At 40.3% G+C, this 20,672-nt stretch overlaps 1 protein-coding gene across 4 annotated transcripts in view; it reads right to left on the reverse strand.

Moving 5' to 3' along the window:
* Window positions 1-20,672, reverse strand: part of Nsmce2 (NSE2 (MMS21) homolog, SMC5-SMC6 complex SUMO ligase) — a 214,035-nt gene that overhangs the window by 64,205 nt on the left and 129,158 nt on the right. The gene's annotated exons all lie outside the window — the stretch shown is intronic.

A 20,672-nucleotide genomic window follows, 5' to 3' on the forward strand; every position in this document is an offset into this window, starting at 1 on the left:
GATTCCTGCCCTAATAAAATTAGAACAAAACAAATTCACCTTCATAAGAACACATTTTTTAAGGCCAATGAAAGATAGGCCTCTAGCTTAAAGGGTAAAAAGTGTTACAATTGTAAAATGTCACTTAGCAAGCAACCTATCTACAGAGAGTACAGGCACACATGGAAAGCTGCCAGCATTTTACATGTGCACGCTTATTTCCTAAGAAGACAGCGGGATGATATACTAGATTATCTGAATAAGTTAGAAGCTGTGATTTAAATCTGCTTAGTGATTCAAGTGAGCTTCAAAAAAAGAAAAATCTCAAAATGGTCTTTCCATTATGCCTCATTTTTGCCATTCATAACAGTACTTTAATTTAGGACACTTGCCTTGTGTCTGCCACCAATTTTAGCAGATTTTGACTTACTTTAGTCTGTTGACTGGATTCTCATCAGCACTCTTAGTGGTACAAAATGCTTGTACCATCTCATACCCCACTGGGCATTTATGAGAGGGGGGTGCTAGTATGGCCCCTTATCACTATGACATAATGAGAACATTTCTCATAAGGAAGCTACTTTTCTAAAAGCAGCACAGAAAACGTTAATGTTCGTGGTGCCATAATCAACCATTTGCAACACAGGCGGGGAAAACCCAAGCCATGAGCTATCTCAGCGCTCCATCTGTGCTAACTGCCTCAGGCTCAGCCACGGCTCAGCTCCCAGGTGCACTGAACCACATCTATGAAAATATTTACCCTGAAATAGTTTTGTAATAAGAGTGGAATGTCCTTTTTGATGATTTCCTTTGAAAAATACATATGTATTCAACTGGCAAGTCAAACTTTTGGATATGGCAGATCACATGAATCTACTTGTTAAAAAAAAAAACAACTCCCTTTTATGGTTGTGTAGCTGTATTTATAATGATTATACAAAATAGATTTGCTATGTTACATCTGTTTTCACATTTGACTATGGTTCTAATTTCTAGATGAATGTGTCCCATCCTGGCTCTCCTGAGTCCAATCCTCTTGGATGAGCAGTAGGAAGATAAAATTATTTGTAAATCTTTAGCAGCAGTGGTGTGCCTGTGGTATGTACAGTTAATGAAAGCTATCAAGGTCTATAGCACTATGAACAGATTAAAATGAACGTTAGTATATGTGGCTACAGTTTAGACTAGACTACTACAGACTAGAAAACCAAAACACCTTGGAAGCAAAAGCATACCAAAATCTACCCATCCACCTTTCGACCTTCAATACTCAGTGCTGAGGAAATACCTCTTCCATACTGTCAACCTGCTTGCTGCATAATCAGTTCCTAAAACAATGGTTCAGCACTTTGAGTCACCCTTAGTGTGAAGGGCAAGTGGAAAGGTCAGTTCCGGCATGCTTCACAAGAACAAACAGAGTTTAGGAGCCAGTGCTGTGCAGCCTTGGCATGGAGCTGTTCCCAGTACCTGGCAATCTGCTTGCCTGGGCTTCATTTGTTCCTGCATTCTGCCCTCAGGCTTCTGTGCCTCCCCCAACTTCCTATCCTCTGAAGGAACCAGACAGGGTGGCCAGCAAACCTGAGAGGAGAGCCAGGCAGAGTGCTTGGGAGGCCCTACTGGTACCACACCAGGGCCCCAAACATTGCTCAACAGCTCAGCAGGAATGTGGTGCTTATTCCTATGTGTTTCAGAATTCCCTGCAGCTCTTTCTATGCAAAATTAAAATAACAAGGCAAATCTAACTACAACCAACTAGAATCCAGCAAATATTTCTTGAGCTATGTGTATTGTAGGCCAGAACAATTTTCTGTATTGTTAAAGTGAAGTACAAAGGGGCTAGGACAATTAATTTTTAAGATCTCAAGTATGTTTGTTTTTTTGGAGCCCCCTCCACTGACATATCAAATATATTAACAATACATCCATAACCCAACTAAAAGTCATTTTCTGGCCAAAATATTTGAGAGATTTTTGTTTTTAGTTGCTACTTTTTAATTTATAATTTGCTATTTCTCAGTAATATTTGGTTTAACATTTAAAGAAGATGACAAAATATTTGGTTCTATATTTGTGCAAACACACATTTGATCTTGTACTTTTATTTATTTTTTTTTGTCACTCCTGGGGCTTGGGACTCAGGGCCTGAGCACTGTCCCTGGCTTCTTTTTGCTCAAGGCCAGTGCTCTACCTCTTGAGCCACAGTGCCTTCTGGCCTTTTCTGTGTATGTGGTGCTGAGGAATTGAACCCAGGGCTTCATGCATGCTAGGCAAGCGCTCTACCTCTAAGCCTCATTCCCAGCCCCTCTGTACTTTTAGGTTCTCCTGCAGTCCTGCAGCACTAGTGCCAGGCGAGCAGCACAGCTTGCACACAGGAACTTCAGAGCTATCAGAGGAGGAGAGGTCTTCCTCATGGACTGGTAGGAGAGGTACATGGAAACTCAGGGAGGGCAGCTTCCCAGAGGAAGAGGAAGGTGGGTGGGACTCATGTCACAGAGCCTCCAACTCATAAACAGCATTCAGGACAGCTGACCATGTAACACGGCCTTTTTATGTCCAGAAAGTCCCTCCTCAGCCCTCCAGGAACTCAGAACATAGTAAACAAGAACCAAGACTGGCGCACAAGGTATGAGGCAGAAAATGAAGTGTAAAAAAGACCTAGCACTTCACTGAAGCACCGAGGAAGAGGTTATTACTACACCTATCAAGTGCCTGACTCCAGGGCTGTAGTCTTTCAGTTATCTGTGTGTAGGACAAGGCTGGAAAAACAACAAAAGGCTTTCAAGAAGTAATGGCATTTGGCAGGTCTGTGAAAGATGGGAATCCTTGCCACTTACAAGCAGAATGACTTCTTCTGAGTACTCTTCTGCTCACTTATACGACAAGACTAATAGCATCAACCTCACTGGGTTATTAGAACGAAACAAGAAAACGTATGTATGTGTACAGCATAGCACTTGTGTCAAATCTACCTTCCCTTCCTTTTTCCTTCTTTCTTTAGTCCAATGTTCATGGAGCCCAGACATACTACCCAGTGTTCTATAGGCAATATTCACATGAGTCTGCCTTTGTGAAGTGCACCATAAAATGAGTCAATTCTATTAGTAATTTTTCTGCAGTCAGTGATGGGAGGAAGGTGAACCAAGCAGAACAACCAGGGTGAGCTAAGGCAAAGTAAAAGGTGTGCCCTGAAAACACTAGTAATGTAATTTATCAGAAAGAAGTAAGAGGGGTGTAAGGGTATGCGGAAATCAAGGAAAGACTGGCAGAAGAGCAGGGAAAGTGCTCAGCAACAGCAAGGTGACAGAAGCAATAGGTTTTGTCTGCTATCTTGGCTCTGTTCAGTTGGTCAGGGCTTCCAGGAAAGCTTCAAGGAAGATGAACCTGGTGTTGGTGTAAGATACTGCAAGAGTTGGATGATCAGACTGGGAATTCTCTGTCTAAATGAAATCTACTAGCCTGATTCTGTAAAAAGCCACTATTGGAAGAGTGTGAGTTGTTTCTTCATCAGAGACCTTGTGCATTAGAACAAGATGAAGGATGAGAGTCTGGCTGCATTGATGGCATGGTGGGAGGTCAAGAGATCAAAAGAATATATAGGTGCTGGGGACTGCTCTAATAAATTGGCTAAACATGGAATTTAGGTTGGGCCGAGTCACCAAAGCAGAGTTAATGGATTGGAAAAAGTGAAGGAGGTTGGGTTTTTTGGAGGCAGAGTCCCGGGCTTAAATTTCTAACTGTTCCAATTATTAGCTCATTGTGCCACTTAATCTTTCTGAACTTGAAGTTTCTTATGGTAAGAAACTTACTTGTGTCAAATCTACCTTCCCTTTCCTTTTTCCTTTCTTTAGTTAAATGTTCATGGAGCTCTTACCACGTCAGACACTCTACCTGGCATTATGTATATAATACTCATATGAGTCTGTCTTTATGAAGTGCACCATAAAATGAGCCAATTCTACTAGTAATTTTTCTGCAGTCAGCAATGGGTGGAAGGCGAACCAAGCACAACTACCAAGGTGAGCAAAGGCAAAGTACTGGGGATTGAATCTGGTACTTTGTGCTTGTTAAGCAAGTGCTCTATCAATTGAGTCATACCCCCAGCCCAGATCTTAATGTTTATTTCACAGGACTGCAGGGATAAAACACAATACCTCAAAGTACCAGCTCAAATAAATAATACATCCTTTCCTCCTTTCCTGAAATAATTAAGAGAATCATACACAGAACATTTTGAAGGCTGGAGAAAAGGAATGCAAAATATAAGGAGGGAAGCAGGTGAATATCCAGCCTGGTTAGGCTGGGCAGCAAAGGTGATAACAGAAATCAGCAGAACTCAAGAAGCTGGGGAGAGGGAGAGGACAAGAACCAGAAAATAGTATTCCTTCAACAGAGTTCACAGCCCACCAACAGAGAATTCTAACCAACAGTTGTAATGCATATTACACATGGCCAAGAATTACATGCAAAAGATAGGGGAGAGGTAGGTGATAGGGAACAGGTGTGAAGGGAAGGGGGAAAAGTTTCACAAAATATGCAATGAGAACTGGGTCATAGGTCATCAAATGTTCTCCAAATGGGGTATGAGGAAGATGTTACTCTAGGGAAAAGGAAGAGTATGTGGAAGTGTGTGTGCGCGCGCATGCCTGCATGCACACACGTGCGCCTCCGCACATGAAGAATTTTAGAAGTCTTGACATCAGCCAAGATGCAAAATTATCCCAGATAAAAGCAAGAGTGGAGATGATGGTTGACAAGAGAATAAAGCAGGCACTAAGGCTACCTAGAATAACTTGTTAGTCTTTTAAAAATTATTTGTCCTATCTTTAGATTGGCCCAAAGGTTTTCAAGACCAAGACGAACAAATAGGCTCTTGTCATCAGAATTCTACTGGTGGTTAGCAAAAATGAAGATGTATTTATCTACACAGATATCACTAACAAGTAGGTAAATAAATATGCACAGAGCTGGAAATATTTTACAGCTCACACCCAAGCAACAAACAAACCACCACCACCACAAACAAACTTTTGCCAAATGAAAACTAGTAGGCAGCAAGGAATTAATCAGGGGACCAGCTTGATTCAAAACTCATCAATTGGTTTTTAAAAGCTAGTATGAGGTCTAGGATAGACCTATCAGAGGATCATAAAAGCTCAACAGCTATGTACATATGATTATATAAGATGAGGCTAAGCAAAATGAACTCCCGGAGATGGAAACAGGAGGATTTTATTGCCATTATGTTTAATGTACTAGGTGAATTTCCTCTGGCGGTACCCCCTGTGGTCACTGTATATGATTTTGGTTCACTGGATATTGTGTATATGCTTATCTGAACGAGGGAAGGGAAAGAAAAATGAGCGAGGGTGTAACAAATAAGACAAGAAATGTACTCACTACCTTATTATGTAACTGTACCCCTCTGTATATTACCTTGTCAATAAAATTTAATTTTAAAAAAGCTAGTATGAATTATAAATAATTCTAAGGAAATAAGGGCCATTCACTGAATTTTTTTTTTTTTTTTGGCCAGTCCTGGGCCTTGGTCTCAGGGACTGTGCACTGTCCCTGGCTTCTTTTTGCTCAAGGATAGCACTCTGCCACTTGAGCCACAGCGTCACTTCTGGCCATTTTCTGTATATGTGGTGCTGGGGAATTGAACCCAGGGCTTTATGTATACGAGGTGAGCACTCTTGCCACTAGGCCATATCCCCAGCCACGATTGACTGAATTTTTAAAAATTGCTTTTCTCATTATTAGTTAAGTTACAATTTTTTTTCTGTTTGTTTTTCATTACTATAATACTATGGAACAGCTTTCTTGGCTGCCTAGGGTTTCCAATCTACCCAGTTGGATGGGTTACTTATTACCTCTTCATGAAGACTGATGGAAGAGGGGACATCAGGCACAAACTCAGTTTGAGAGGCTCCCTCAAGAGGCCCTGTGTTAAGAGGAAGTCCTCTGACAATGACATCACCGTCCTGTGAATCATCTGCAGGACATTCCACCTTGCAAAGAAAGAGCTATAAGCACAGTGCTGGGCTGTGGCACAGGGTAGAAGAGGCGCCCGGCAAGTACTAGCTCAAGGTTCCCCCAGGAGACAGGTAGATTATCAAGAAAGGCCACATTCATGTGATCTAGACAGCCCTTACAGAACAGCAACCCAATCTCACAGGATGGAAACTAAGACATAGGAAGGACACCAGTTGATCCTAATCTGCAATCTGAACCAGGAATGGGGCCACGAATTAAGATACCAGTCTCTAACTTTACTGTTCATTCTCAGTCTACTCTGCTAAATGAAGAGAAATTCAAGAGGATAATCCAATGAATCATAATCACACTGTAGTATAAATAGAATTAAATAAAAACAGCTTCAACCTCAAATGTAGCCATAAACTTTAAGTTGGAAAGGTAGTTTTAAAATATACTTTCAAATTCTTTTGAACTAAAATCAAACTTAGGGCACTGTAGGAAGATAGTTCAAACAAAAGCTAATTTAGTTTAATGAACTAACCAGGAAGGCATTGTGAAAAGTATTGTGCAATGAAATGCTTAGCTAATTACCAAGAGATCAAATAACTGTTACCATAGTTACCGCACACTGTTTTCCATAATAACTTTTATCACTTCAATAAATCTTTGTGACGCAACAAATATAAAAAGTTTACTGTAACATGACTATAATGTTTTGGAAAGCATGCACTGATGGCTGATCTGCTGAAATTACCTCTTCCCATATTTGTCAGTGAACAAGGGGTGGTACCAGTATCTGGCTGGCTCAAGATGAAAATGTTTCCCTGGCTTCTTTAATGGAACACCTCAATAGCTGAACTCACCTGGTCCTGTCATCCAACAGAAAAGTCAAAGATCCTTTCAGTATTATACTTTATCTCTGAAGGAGAGTAAAAATAACAGCAACCACTTAGACAGTCAACTTCCATGCAGTTATCTGTCAACATCTAATCCTTTCCACACTGTTACTAGCTCCCTCTCAGGAGAGATTTCAGCTCAGGTCTAACTCCAAAGTCAATCCTTTGTCTACCATATCACACTGCCTTGTAATACATCCACATTAAAAAAAAAAAGGCAATTTCTATAACTGTTTTACTGGTGCTGCATAAAGTGCTAAAACTCACACTAGAATGTTACAGGATGCTCTGTGACACAATGACTGACTGGTCTGTTAGCTAAGATGATGTCATAGCTTCACTGGAAAATGAACCATGTTTCCTTGGACATATTAGGCATTGAGACCTGCTTATATTCTTGTCCCCTCCTTGTCCTACTCAGGGCTTAGTTACTTGGTCATCTTCCCTCTTTCTTGTGTCTTGTCCATGCATCTCTAGAGCTCAGTGCTGATATGAACATCATTGAGCATAGTTTAACAGCAAATATAGTATAGAAAGTTAAGACTGACAATAAACTTCTAGTAAGAGTGTGATCCTTATTGTAAAGAACACTGAAGAATCAAAATCCAGTCTGTTTCAGTGAGGCTACACAGCTGTGGGCATATCACTGAGCATCTCTGGGTTTTCCCATCTGGAAAGCGGGGCAGGAATCCCCACCTACTAACGCACAAGGCTGCTAGGCAGATCAATTATTTAATGTTGCTGACTTCTTTGAAGATATAAATTGCCAAGTATAATAATCATTATCAAGATGAAACACAAAACATACATATGATTATAGTTGTTAAAAGCAAGACTAAAACTAGTATCAAAAGGCTATCCTACTGTAATAAAAGCAAGCATTCATTCTCTTAAACACTGAGATGGAAATCCTAGGAGCTCCTACCATGAAACTTGACTCAAACCTATTCAGCATTGTCACAGAGGTCTCAGTTTTGAAAAGCTAAAGCCACTGCATTGTTAGCTTCAAAGACGAACAACTGGGACTCATGTCAACAACTGAGTCAGCCTTTGGTGACTCAGCTCTGGTAATTTTTCGTGTTAGAGACAGCCAAAGCCTGACATCAATCACAGGTACCCCCACTGTCTCGATATTTAAGCTGGAAACTTGTCCTTCACTCTGATCATTATTTCTTATTTCCCCCTACTGCTTCCATTCAATCGGCTACCACTATCTCTAAAATAGCTTTCACATTCACTTCCTTCTCTCAATTTCACTTCCTCTTCTCTGTGTCCACCTGGACAGTACCGTAACTCAGTCCTTACTTACCTCAACCACCACAACAGTCTTAAGCTGTCTCCTTCCTTGCCTCTAATTCTCCCTCTCCACACTACTTAGACTTTGATACCAGGCCCACTATGGCTTGCTTTTGTTTAATCAATTCTATACAGGCCTTCAGAATAAAATTGGGAATCTTTACCTAATAATACCAGGACACTCATTAATTCTGTCACAGACTGTATGTTGTTTTTAACTTCTTTCTTCTTTTAACTCTTTTTTTTTTTGGCCAATCCTGGGCCTTGGACTCGGGGCCTAAGCACTGTCCCTGGCTTCTTTTTGCATAAGGCTAGCACTCTGCCACGTGAGCCACAGCACCACTTCTGGCCATTTTCTACATATGTGGTGCTGGGGAATCGAACCCAGGGCTTCATGTATACGAGTCAAGCACTCTTGCCACTAGGCCATATTCCCAGCCCTCTTTTAATTCTTATTTGTTTAAAAATATCTTGTGGTTTTACAAAGTGATTTCAATTCAGCATGTCAATTTATGAGTACAATGTGTCTTGATCAATGACATCCCTTTCATTGTTCTCCCCATCTAGCTTTATTTTTTTAATGTTTTCTCCTTATACCCTAGACACTCTGCTATCCTATAGCTCCCTACACTTACTGCTACTGTACTGAAATTCTCACTGTTTGTGAACCTCCTTTTCTTAGAGAATTGCAAGGGCAGTAACTGCCTTACTTGGCCTGAGATAAAGTATAGATGTACTCAGTAATATTAAGTTGAATGACAGACTGAATGAGGGCAAGGTAACCCAGGGCAAGTTAACCATTTGACTTGCACTCTTAGGTAGGTATGGGCTCTTGAGCAATTATCATGATTGGTATCTTTAACCATAGATGAAGATGACAGATTGAAGATGTCTTATTAGTGAGAATTAAGTGAACTTAGCAAACTGTTTGCTATACCAATTGTAATGATTTCCCTTTTAAGCTTTTGGGCTTAAATCAGATTCTAATAAGAGCTTCTTAGGAACAAGCATTCAAAGCCTGACAGCATGAATGACTTTGAGAGAGCTGTGATCATTTCATGTTCACATCTATTCATCACAGTTAGGACAGCAAAGGAAATAAGTTCATCAAACAGTGCATGGAATGCAGAGGAGTGTCATTTTACTCTATCATTTGTTTCTTCCATAGATGTAGAGAAAAGGTAAAAGAAAATCACTATTTTACATTTTGCTCTGAGATGCTCTTGGATACAAAAGACCAAAGCAGCTATACAAGTATTAGCTTTCTTTTCTCAAATGAAAAGAACCAAATATATCTTAATCTATTTTTGGGCAATCACTTTGCATGAGAGAATCCTATTTTATAAAAATATAAAAATTATGAACCATAAAAATACATTTAAAAATAAGTCACGATCTCCCTCCTCCAATAATTGCCAATTAAAAAAAAGTCTTTGGGCTGGGGATATAGCCTAGTGGCAAGAGTGCCTGCCTCGGATACACGAGGCCCTAGGTTCGATCCCCCAGCACCACATATACAGAAAAAACAGCCAGAAGCGGCGATGTGGCTCAAGTGGCAGAGTGCTAGCCTTGAGCGGGAAGAAGCCAGGGACAGTGCTCAGGCCCTGAGTCCAAGGCCCAGGACTGGCCAAAAAAAAAAAAAAAAAAGTCTTTGACACAGGTGCCAATGGCTTAGATCTGAGGATCATGGTTCAAAGCCAGCCCGGGCAGGAAAGTCCCGTGAGACTCTTACCTCCAATTAACCACCAGAAAACCAGAGTGGTGATGTGGTTCAAGTGGTAGAGCACTAGCTTTGAGCTGAAGAGCTCAGGGACAGTGCCCCGGGCCTAGAGTTCAAGCCCCAGGACAAAAACAAAACAAAACAAAAGTCTCTGAATTTGATAGAAGACTTAAATGTCTACTCATCATCCAGAAAAACTATGCTTTATTACATTACCATAAGTTCAAGTACAAGAAATGGTCATCTAATATAACTTCCTTTTACCTCATTTTCCTGTTCTATGACTCTTCTTTCTTCTGGATTTCAAATGTTAATTCTTTTAAGCTCAAAAGCATGTCTGGGATTACTCAAGAATTTTAGATATTATAATCTACTAATCTATAGGCTCTTTGTGTCATATATGGCTACACTATTTTTCCTTAAATTACTCCCCGCCCCCTTCCATGTCCTTTACTATGTGGGAACTTACACCTCCTCCATCTCAGACCATTCCTCCTGTAATGTTTATTGCTCTTTGTAGTCAATGGATGTATGTATCTCAGCCTTTTCTGCTGTTCCTAAAAACTTTAAATCTGGCTACACAATCCTGATCTTTTATCCAGATTTCGGATTCTGCATTTCTACCATACTAAGAGATATTTAACTGCTCATCACACCACTTCTTCAAAAAAGCCACGAGTTTGAGATCAAATATACTTTTTTCCTCCATTTTCCAACTAGTCCCTTCTATACGTTTTGTTAATGAATTGGTCATTTTCCAGGGCATTCATGATTGAACACAGGATCTTCTTTTGGTTTTTTGTTTTTTAAACATCTTTCCCTTTCTCACAATCCGCAGAAGTTCTAGTGACTAATGCCAATTTCCTCTGTAACATATCTCACACCAGAAGAAGCTGCCATTTCCTTTTAACTTAATTATAAAGAAATTACTGTTTTAGCATACAATTAAGTACCCTCAGCGTCTCCAGGTTTTTTTCTCCTTCTCCTCCTCCATAATACTACTGGATTAAACTTTTTGAAATAGCTCAACATGATCTGTGAGATTAAAGCACTACATCCTGGTTGCACAAACTAGTACAAAAAGTAAGGATTTTTTTCTACTTATGTGTCTAAAGAGATTTTATCCTGTGATATTCTCAAGGATACAGTGACTTCTAACATCTCTTCTTCCTTTATAATAGACACTGGAGAATAACTTTAATTTCTATGTTCCTTTCCTTTCAAATTCCTTTATCTCTAGTACCAGTTGTTTGAAAAGTTAAAAGGAAAAAAAAAACAAACCTACTTCTATTGTATCTTTTATTTTACTTTTCTAAACAGTTATACTTAACTTGAAAATCGCATGGCTATGAAAGCCCAAGGATAAGGAAAATGATCTGTTAGAGAGATAATTCATAACTTTATATAATTTAGTGCATGTTCCCTCACAGAAGGGATATATTGACAGTGGTAATTGGCTTGGCCTGTTGTATGAGATACATATACATACACACATACACACACACATATTTAATTCAAGACACCTTACTAAATGGATTTTTTTTTTTTCCCAGTCCTGGGCCTTGGACTCAGGGCCTGAGCACTGTCCCTGGCTTCTCCACAGCGCCACTTCTGGCCATTTTCTGTATATGTGGTGCTGGGGAATCGAACCCAGGGCTTCAAGTATACGAGGCAAGCACTCTTGCCACTAGGCCATATCCCCAGCCCCACTAAATGGAATTTTGACTTTGTAGTTAGAAAGATTTTGTTGTTGTTGTTGTACAGATTGGCCTTGAATTTGTAAACCTGAGTCTTAGCCTCTCAAGTAACTGGGATTACAGGTGTGAAACACTGTGCCCTTCTTGAGTTTCTATAACATGCTAATAAGTTCATAGTTGGTAATCTATTCATACATATCATAGTTGCTCCCCATCTCATGCAGAATTGGGACAAGTGCTACTCAAAGTGAATTACAGATGGGAGTTATATCACAGTCTACCTTTAGAAAGAAACATGAATTGAATAGAAAATAAAAAGTAAATAGAAATGCAAAGATTAAAAAAAAAACTTCAAAGAGGGGCTGGGGATATAGCCTAGTGGCAAGAGTGCCTGCCTCGGATACACGAGGCCCTAGGTTCGATTCCCCAGCACCACATATACAGAAAACGGCCAGAAGCGGGCGCTGTGGCTCAAGTGGCAGAGTGCTAGCCTTGAGCGGGAAGAAGCCAGGGACAGTGCTCAGACCCTGAGTCCAAGGCCCAGGACTGGCCAAAAAAAAAAACTTCAAAGAAATATCCTATGTGTTACAGGCCACCTAGACCTACCCTTCAGGTTTTCTGGGAGCACCTATAGCTTTTAGGGATTGCTCTAGGGAGACAAAGCCGTTCTCTTTTTAGGACAATGATAGTTATGCTTGTTAATGTGTTCATTCAAGAAACATTCACAGTGCCAGTTACAAGCTAGAAACAGAACATCTGGAGATTAATAATGTACAGTCCTTGTCTTCAAGAAGCTATCTACCTGGGGTATCAGAATATGGAAATAAGCCATTCAAGTCAGGTGTTAGACACTGAAGAGATAGCACTCAGCAAAATACAAAGCTCTCTCTGTGGTCTAGAACTGATATTTAAGAGGAATTTTTAGTCCAGGATTGAGTTTACTCTAGGGCAGATGAGATTTCTTACCTCATTCTAGACTATCAGTATGAAAGAGTTAGAACCTAGCAGTCTTCTAAATATGAAGCTAAAAATAACATCACAAAAACCTTATAAATTTTGCTCTGGGATCTAGCAGGTGCAATAGAGCATCCTAATGCTTAATAGAGAACCCCTAAAATGTTACAGAGCTAAATCAATACTTCCATCTATTTCCTGGCAGACTTCAAATAAGGTCATTATATATGGTCACTTTGAATTTCCAAATTCAAGCCTAAACTTCCTGACAAGTTGTCAATTTACCCCTTATTCATTTCTCTAGCCATTCACTTGAACAATTAATCTCTGCTGTTGATTCAATAATGGGTTATATTTCCTAAGAGTCTTACTCCCTGTAGTTATCATCCTACCATCACCCCATGGCAGGAAGTGAGGTAGTCACACATAGAGGTAATGGCAAGGTCGTCGGCCAGTAAATACACAATTCCAGTTCAAGACAACAATAAACAGGTACTCATCCTCAGTGCATGTCATGAAGACCATGAAATGACCCAAACCATGACCACAGAAGATTACCACTTGTCTTTAGACAGTGCCTGATACTTTACAATGCTTCTTCACACTATTTCACTTGATTCTTACATCAAAGCTGTGAAGTAAACAGGGTGAGCAATATTATTTCAGAGAAGAGGAAACTGACACAGAATGGGTCTCACCTCTAGCCACATGGATTATCAGCAAGTTTAGGGGAAAGAAACCGGGGCTCTGGTAACGCTTACCCCATCACCCTACACTGTGAGAAAAAACACCGAGCTCCAAATTTCAAAGTGCCTGGCACAGAGTGGCCACATCGCAAGTTCTGACTGTCTTATTTATCGTGGTTACCTAGTATCTAGGGCATCACTTGGCAAATGAATAATGAACTGTGAATGGATGGGTAATAATGAACGGTTGAATGAATGTCAAAAGAAGGGAAGGTGTGACTCACACACTTTAGTTGTACAGACAGTAGCTTTCATAAGGTTATATGAACTTGATTTCACCAGCTTGTCAAAGCTTCCAAACAGCTTTTTCATTTCCTTATCTGACTACATTTAAGCTAGAGTAGATGTTTACCATTGACCTAGTTTCACAGCTAACCTCTAAATAAATCCTTTTGCTTATGAAAGCTTAAGGAATAGATACTTTTTCTGTAAAAATGTATAATGGTTCAGACAAGGAAAAAATTCACAAGTGTGAATATCCTGACTAAATTTCCAGAAGTCAAGATAGATACTAATAAAAGACTTAAAATCAGAAGTATATTACATCTCCAATGAGAGAATTTTGTTACCAGTATTTGAAATGCTAGTCAAGCTGGGGATGTAGGTCCATGGTAGAACACTTGCTTATCATGCACAACGGCCTGGGTTAGATCTTCACCCTCACCAAAACAAATAAAACAAAACAAGCTAGTCAAGTCTTAAACCCAATTACAAGAGATCAGTAACAGTAGAGCACAGAAGCCAAACTGAAAAATAAAGAAAAACTAGGCGTTTAATACGCAGTGAAGTTTAATCATATTGAATCTAGACTACATTTGACCACCTAACTGTGGTCTTCTGATACCATGGTTGGCACTTCCAATCTTTTGAATTTGCATTTGCATTCACTTCCTAGATTAACATATTTGGAGCTCTACCTATATAAATTTGCTCTGCACAGTATTCAACACACTAGCAACTGTCAGTAAGTAAATGTTGAACAATAAATTGCAACAGTTATACAAAAAGTGACAGGTTATAATTCTGGGATGACTATGGAACACTTTGATTGAGTCACAAAACTGACTTTTGTCTCTTTCCTCACAGCAACATTAAGTGGTGAAGTTTCTTCTTCTGTTCTGTTGATTTTGGGGGGAGGGAGTATGCTATGATGCTCTCATACTTTGCCTTAAAATATCTGTGCTGAAGGGAATATTTAGAAGAAAAGAATTAAGTCATCCTACAATCCGAAAAAGAATCAGTTAAAACCACATTCTTTTTCAGAAGAACATCAAAGCCCTGAGACAGAGAGCCTGCAGGACTGGAATCTAGGTGTAGTGGGGAAAGCAACTACCACATACAGGAGTACAGTCATATTAGCCCCAATAAATCAGATTAGCCTGGCCCACACTGCAGGCATTTTTTAGCTAAGTGCTATCTTGGTGGAGCACTGCTACTCAGATGACTTCACCTTTAACTTTATCTTCTTGGTTCCATTTTGAAAAACACTTTTCACACTGGGCTCAGGCCAGGGACTTAGCCTAAGGACTCAGACTCTCCCAGGTAAAGTCACATTCAGGGCCACTCCCTTCCACTATACTCTGACTCACCACAGAGGTATCTCCTCCCAGATGTCTTGATCAGAAACGTAAACCAAAGGAGAGCTGCAGGTTGCATTCAGACTCTGGCTTTGACAGCAGCTTTTGGCCTCTAGAAAGTCACTGAAACTTCCTGAAATATTTACCTTTTTCAGTGCAATATTCATGGAATAGCTTTCATGGACAACATTATGTACCTAGTACTGAAATAGACACTTTAAACATGGTATAATAATATTTAGTTTAAAAACAGTTGACAGGTCCTTTAGTAACTTTATGATCTCACTGAATCTTCTTAACAACCCTCCCCCAAGGATAGGATGATTATTCTTCCTATTTCACAAATAAGGAAAGCAAGGCTCAATTAATTCTATTATTCTCCCTAGCGTACAAGGATTCTGAGGTGCAAAGAAGCCTGTCCAGAGTGTCTCACATGACTACTTTCCAACCTGAAGGAAATAGCAGTGTTTAGGCCAGATGGAATCTCACATCTAGCTAACTCTGTGAGAGAGGACACTGTGAGGAACTACCCAAATGCTCTGGAATAAGTATCTGGGAATACTGCTGGCAGCGAGAGTTGGCTCTCACCTACCTTTGAGGCCACCTTGCTCCTGGGAAGACTAGTTTCAATGGCTGGTCCACAGAGCCTAGAGACATGGCCTCCTTTTCCCAGTTTAGCACATCTCCAGAAGGTCCTCTGTCTTCAAAACTCCCCGTAGGCTTGGTGGAAGCAGTGTCAGCACAGCCTGACTCCCTCTGCCCAGTTCTGCTTCCTTTCAACCTGAAAGGCATACTTTAATAGTCTTCAAAAACCCAACAACCTCCTGCAAGCTCACCTCTAGCTCAGATGGGGTTCTCAAAAAGCCAACCTATGAAGCCACCTTCACTTTGCTTTGCCAGGCTGCTGCATGAATTGCTTCATTTCCAACAGAAAGATGTGGGATTACATGAGCACGATCTGGTTTCCAGTTCCCAAACTGTAGTGCGTGCAGTATAATGAAAAAAATGGCGAAGTCAGAAGTTCTGAGCTCTGCTAGTATCTCACACATTTCCTGGTTGTATAACCTGATCTCTGAGACTCGTGCTTTCTCATCTATAAATGGGATAGCATTAGCTGGACTGGATTTCACTCTGTGATGGAAAATATCAATTTATCAACAACAAAGCCTATATATAAGCATATGCTATGATTTTATGGCGATAATAAGAGAGAAAAGGTGGCCAGCAATATATGAGGCAGCTAATCCATAACTCAATGGGGAAATCCAGCCAAGTACCTCAGTGTAAACCGTGGGGAAGCCCTCGCCCAGGAACTCAGCCCTGACTGGACTCACTTCCTCTTTGCATGCCTCCATGAGCAGGCCAGTGACTATTGGGGATCACTGGTCAGTTGTACAGCCACAAGGCTTTGAATCAATGAAGCTTCAGGCAATATCAACCAAATCTTTCTATATGAGACTTCTCGCCATTCCCACTCCCAATTTCCTTACCCTTATACTTATCTGTATTTCCTCTTTTGTGACTTTCTTCTGATCTTTTCCATCTGGTCTTTTGGAGTCTGGAAGTCATTATTATAAAACCAAACCATCTTCCAGTTTTACAGAGAAGGCACTATCTTCTTACCTTAAACAAAACTTGGTTCTACTCAAGCCCTACTCTGTTCTCTGCGGAAGCTACTCATTCATTTTTCCCTACCTCTTAGGCCAAAGGGGCCAGGAAATGGAAGGAACGGGATGCAGTACAGTCACTTCTCAGATAACTCAACTCACATTTTTTTCAGTGGTACTGGGGTTTGAACTCAGGGCCCCATGTTTGTGCAAACATGCTACCATTTGAACCATGTCACCCAGCTCTATTTTCACATTACTCCTTCTTTTGGATAGGCTCTTACATTTTTGCATGGACCAGCCTTAGACCAAAATCATTCCATGTTTCTTGAATAGCTGATATAAAGGTACATACCACTGTGTCTGGCTATGTCTGTTGGGATGGAGTCTCCAAGATCCTCCCCATCTTTGCTTTCTGAGCAGCTGGGATTATGGGAGTGAACTCTGCCTTTCTTATGTCTTATTTCCCTTTAACCATCTTTTAACTGCTAAGGTGCTCCTAGAATTTCATCTTCAGATCTCTCTCTCTCTCTCTCTCTCTCTTTTGCTTAGCATTCTTCTTTGGATGAATGTAAGCGCTAATAATTCCAAGTACCACCTGTGACACTGACAGTTAATTCTTCATTTGCAGCTTAAACATCTTTTTCACATATATTTCCAACTGACTCACTGACAACTCGACTCATGATCTTTCTTCCTCCAACTTCTGAGTGCTAGCATTTCAAGTGTGAGCTACCACAGACAGCTCATCACTGTAGACTCTAGTCCTCTCCTGAATGGAGACTACCTACATGCTTTCTGTCTAAACTCCCTCAAATCCAATTTCCTCACTGCTCATAAAAGGACCTGTCTAAAACACAACCTGACCAGATTGCTCTATGGTTACACACAATACAACAATAACAAAACCACCAATGTTCACAATGTGCCTTCCCTGGAATTCCAGGCCTCTATGATTCAACTTCTGTCAGACCTCTGACTGTGTCTCCAGCATGCCCTATTCTCAACTTTGTACTCCAGTAACACCCAAAATGCCCATGACTTTTCACATATACCATGCTACTTCCTGACTCTCTGTTGATTATACTGTGGTCCCCTCTGCCCAGAACACTCCACCCTGCTTCCCCTCACTTGATTAACCTTTAGTCATTTAAGACTCAGTTTGTTTGTCGGCTCATTAAGGAAATCTTCCTCAACAATGTAAAAAGGATTAAGTGTCTTTTCTCAGTGTTCCTGTGATGACCAGTATGTCTGCCATTGTACTTCTATATTGCCTCAAACTTATTTACAGTCTTCCTCCTTGTTACTGCCAGCAATCACTCCTGAACTCTACAGCTTAGTCATTTACGTTGTTCATGCAGCTGCAGCTGGACAGGGCCTGACAGGGATGACTGGTTGCTGTTTAATATGGCATCAGCTGGAGCTTCCATTTCCCAGCTTGCTCCCCTATCCCTGGGTCTTTCCACAGGATAGCTTAGGCTTCATTATGGCATGGTAGCTGGGATCCAGGAGTGAGCATCCCAGGAGATAGGAAGTAGAAGCTTCTAGTTTAAGAGCTGGGCTCAGAAACTGATACAACATGTCACTTCTGCCACATTCTACTTGCAGAAAGTCACAGCGCCACAGTGAAGGGGTAGCAAAATCTTACCGTCCCATGAGAGAACAAATGAAGATTTCTTTAGTGGGATAGAATGTTTTAAAATGCCAGCTGTACTCTGGAGGCTGAGATCTGAGGGTTGTGGAACAAAACCAGCTTGGGCAGAAAAAAAATCCACAAGACTCTCATATCCAATTAATAACCAAAAAGCTGGAAATAGAGCTATGGTTCAAGTAACAGAGCACTAGCCTTGAGCAAAAAAGCTCAGCGACATTTCCCAGGCCCTGAGTTCAAGGCCCTGGACAGGCACCAAAAAAACAAAACAAAACCCACACTGTTCTATGAGACTATGAGGTCTTTTAGTACTCCGCTGATACAACTAAGAATAAGATTAGAGGATAAAGGAAATCAAGACTAAAGTCATATGGCATTTTAAAAATGGGAGAAATTCATGAGCTAATCAAATTATAGTCTTTACCTTCCCAAGAGAAACTGAGATACATAAAGAACACAGCAAATAACAAAAATTAAAAACAACAACAAAAAACAACCCTAGGGAGGTCAGTTATACTTTAAGAATGGCATTAAAAAAAAAAAGGAAATAACTAACTCTTAGGGGTTAGAGGCATGGCTTGGTTGGTTGCTAGCCAATGGGTACAGCAGCAGGTGCTTAGTTTGAGTCTCAGTCACAGATCTGGGGTGAAAAAATGATAAAGGAAAAAAAATGGCATGGCTTAAGATTTTCTATTTATGGGGAAGAGCATGCTATTTACCTGCTAAACTATTTTAGCAAATCAAAACTAATTAAATCTCAAAATAGGAAGGAACATCACTGATTTTTCTTTCTTGTAAAAGGGATCACTACTGACTTCTGCAAACTGGGTTCACAACTATCAATGTAATTCAATTATGTGATGACACAGCATGTTTTTGGCAAACTAATGAGTCAAATCCTACACACTGACATGTGTCCAGCAATACAAAGAACACAAAAAGATGCCTAAGACATTTGATTTTAGACATCTATAAACACAATACACTGAAACACAGATGTGCAAAGAAGCATTAAAGTTTGACTTAAGTGTAATTATTAATTAAGTCTAAAGGAAAAACAATTTTTGGTATTTATAAGAATCAAACTACAAACTTACTGCTGAATGTTAAGGGAGTTTTGGTTATTGTTTTAGTGTTTTGCTTTATATGGAGATAGTCTCCCTACATTGCCAAGCCTAGATTAGAATTTAGGATACTCCTGCCTCAGCCTCTAAAGAGCTGGGTTTATAGGCAAATGGTACCATGTCTGGCTAATAGGTGAGTTTTGCTTTCAAAAAAATTATATTTCACTTGGCATCATCTTATGTGATCATATGGGTGCAGTGATTGGGTTATTTTGATCTTCTACCATGACTAGCCTAATCATGTACTAGCTATTCCCTATAATGAAATGAACTCCACATTTTGGAAACAAAGAGTTATACCACTGTTGTAATTATTTTCAACATTCCATGTGAAACCGTACCTTTTTTTGTCTGTTTGTTTGATTGTTTTGTTTAGCTTTGTTTCTCTTGTATTCCCTTCCTGTGGTTGTACCCCCGCTACCACTATATCTCATTCGAATACTCTGGATACTGTTTATACAGGTATTAGAACTGGGGAAGGGAAAGGGAATATCAAAATTGAGAGACAAAGGACAAAAAGACAAACCATTCCAAAAGCAGTACTTACAAAACCATTTGGTGTAAACCAACTGCACAACTCTTGGGGGGAGAGGGGAAAGGGGGTGGAAATGAGGGAAGAGGTAACAAGTTGAACAAGAAATGTACTCACTGCCTTACATATGAATCTGTAACCCCTCTGTACCACACTTTGACAATAAAAGAAAAAGTTTAATTAAAAAAAGTATAAATTAGTTTGCTGAGCTAGGAGAGATGTCCAGTTATCTTTAGAAACAAACTCAGACCGCCAAAAAATCTTCTAGGTTTTCTGAGGAGCTTCCCAAACACTCATCTCACAAGAGAAGTTGTAATAACTATGCAAAAAAAAATCTGTGAGAACTGTCAGCTGAGAACAAGGCAATATTTTATGAAGACAACATAAAATCAGGTTTTCCCAAAGGGCTGAGTGACCATTTTTCCCCTCCAAACTACCCTTGCATATGGGAAGCTCTAGGAAATGGAATAACTAACTTGTAAACAGGCTGCCTATGTGACTTCATCTTACATTGTCTGGAGAAAAAGGTGTACTACTACTTTAACAATTCCATAATAAAGATAAGTCACATGAGATTCAGGTGCTGTAAGACACACTCTGTAGGATCTTTATCTCCACTCTCCTCCTAGCATTCCTGTAGCTACCACTTCTCCAGTGTAACACTCAGCGGCTGAATCTCCAGAAATAGTCCAGAGTTAAAGGGGATGGAGGGCAAAAGAAAACAAAACAAGGGCTGGGAATATGGCCTAGTGGGAAGAGTGCTTGCCTCCTACACATGAAGCTCTCGGTTCGATTCCCTAGCACCACATATATGGAAAATGGCCAGAAGAGGCGCTGTGGCTCAGGTGGCAGAGTGCTAGCCTTGAGCAGGAAGAAGCCAGGGAAGGTGCTCAGGCCCTGAGTCCAAGGCCCAGGAC

This window comes from Perognathus longimembris, chromosome 12 (assembly GCF_023159225.1).
Source record: "Perognathus longimembris pacificus isolate PPM17 chromosome 12, ASM2315922v1, whole genome shotgun sequence".
NCBI lineage: Eukaryota > Metazoa > Chordata > Mammalia > Rodentia > Heteromyidae > Perognathus > Perognathus longimembris.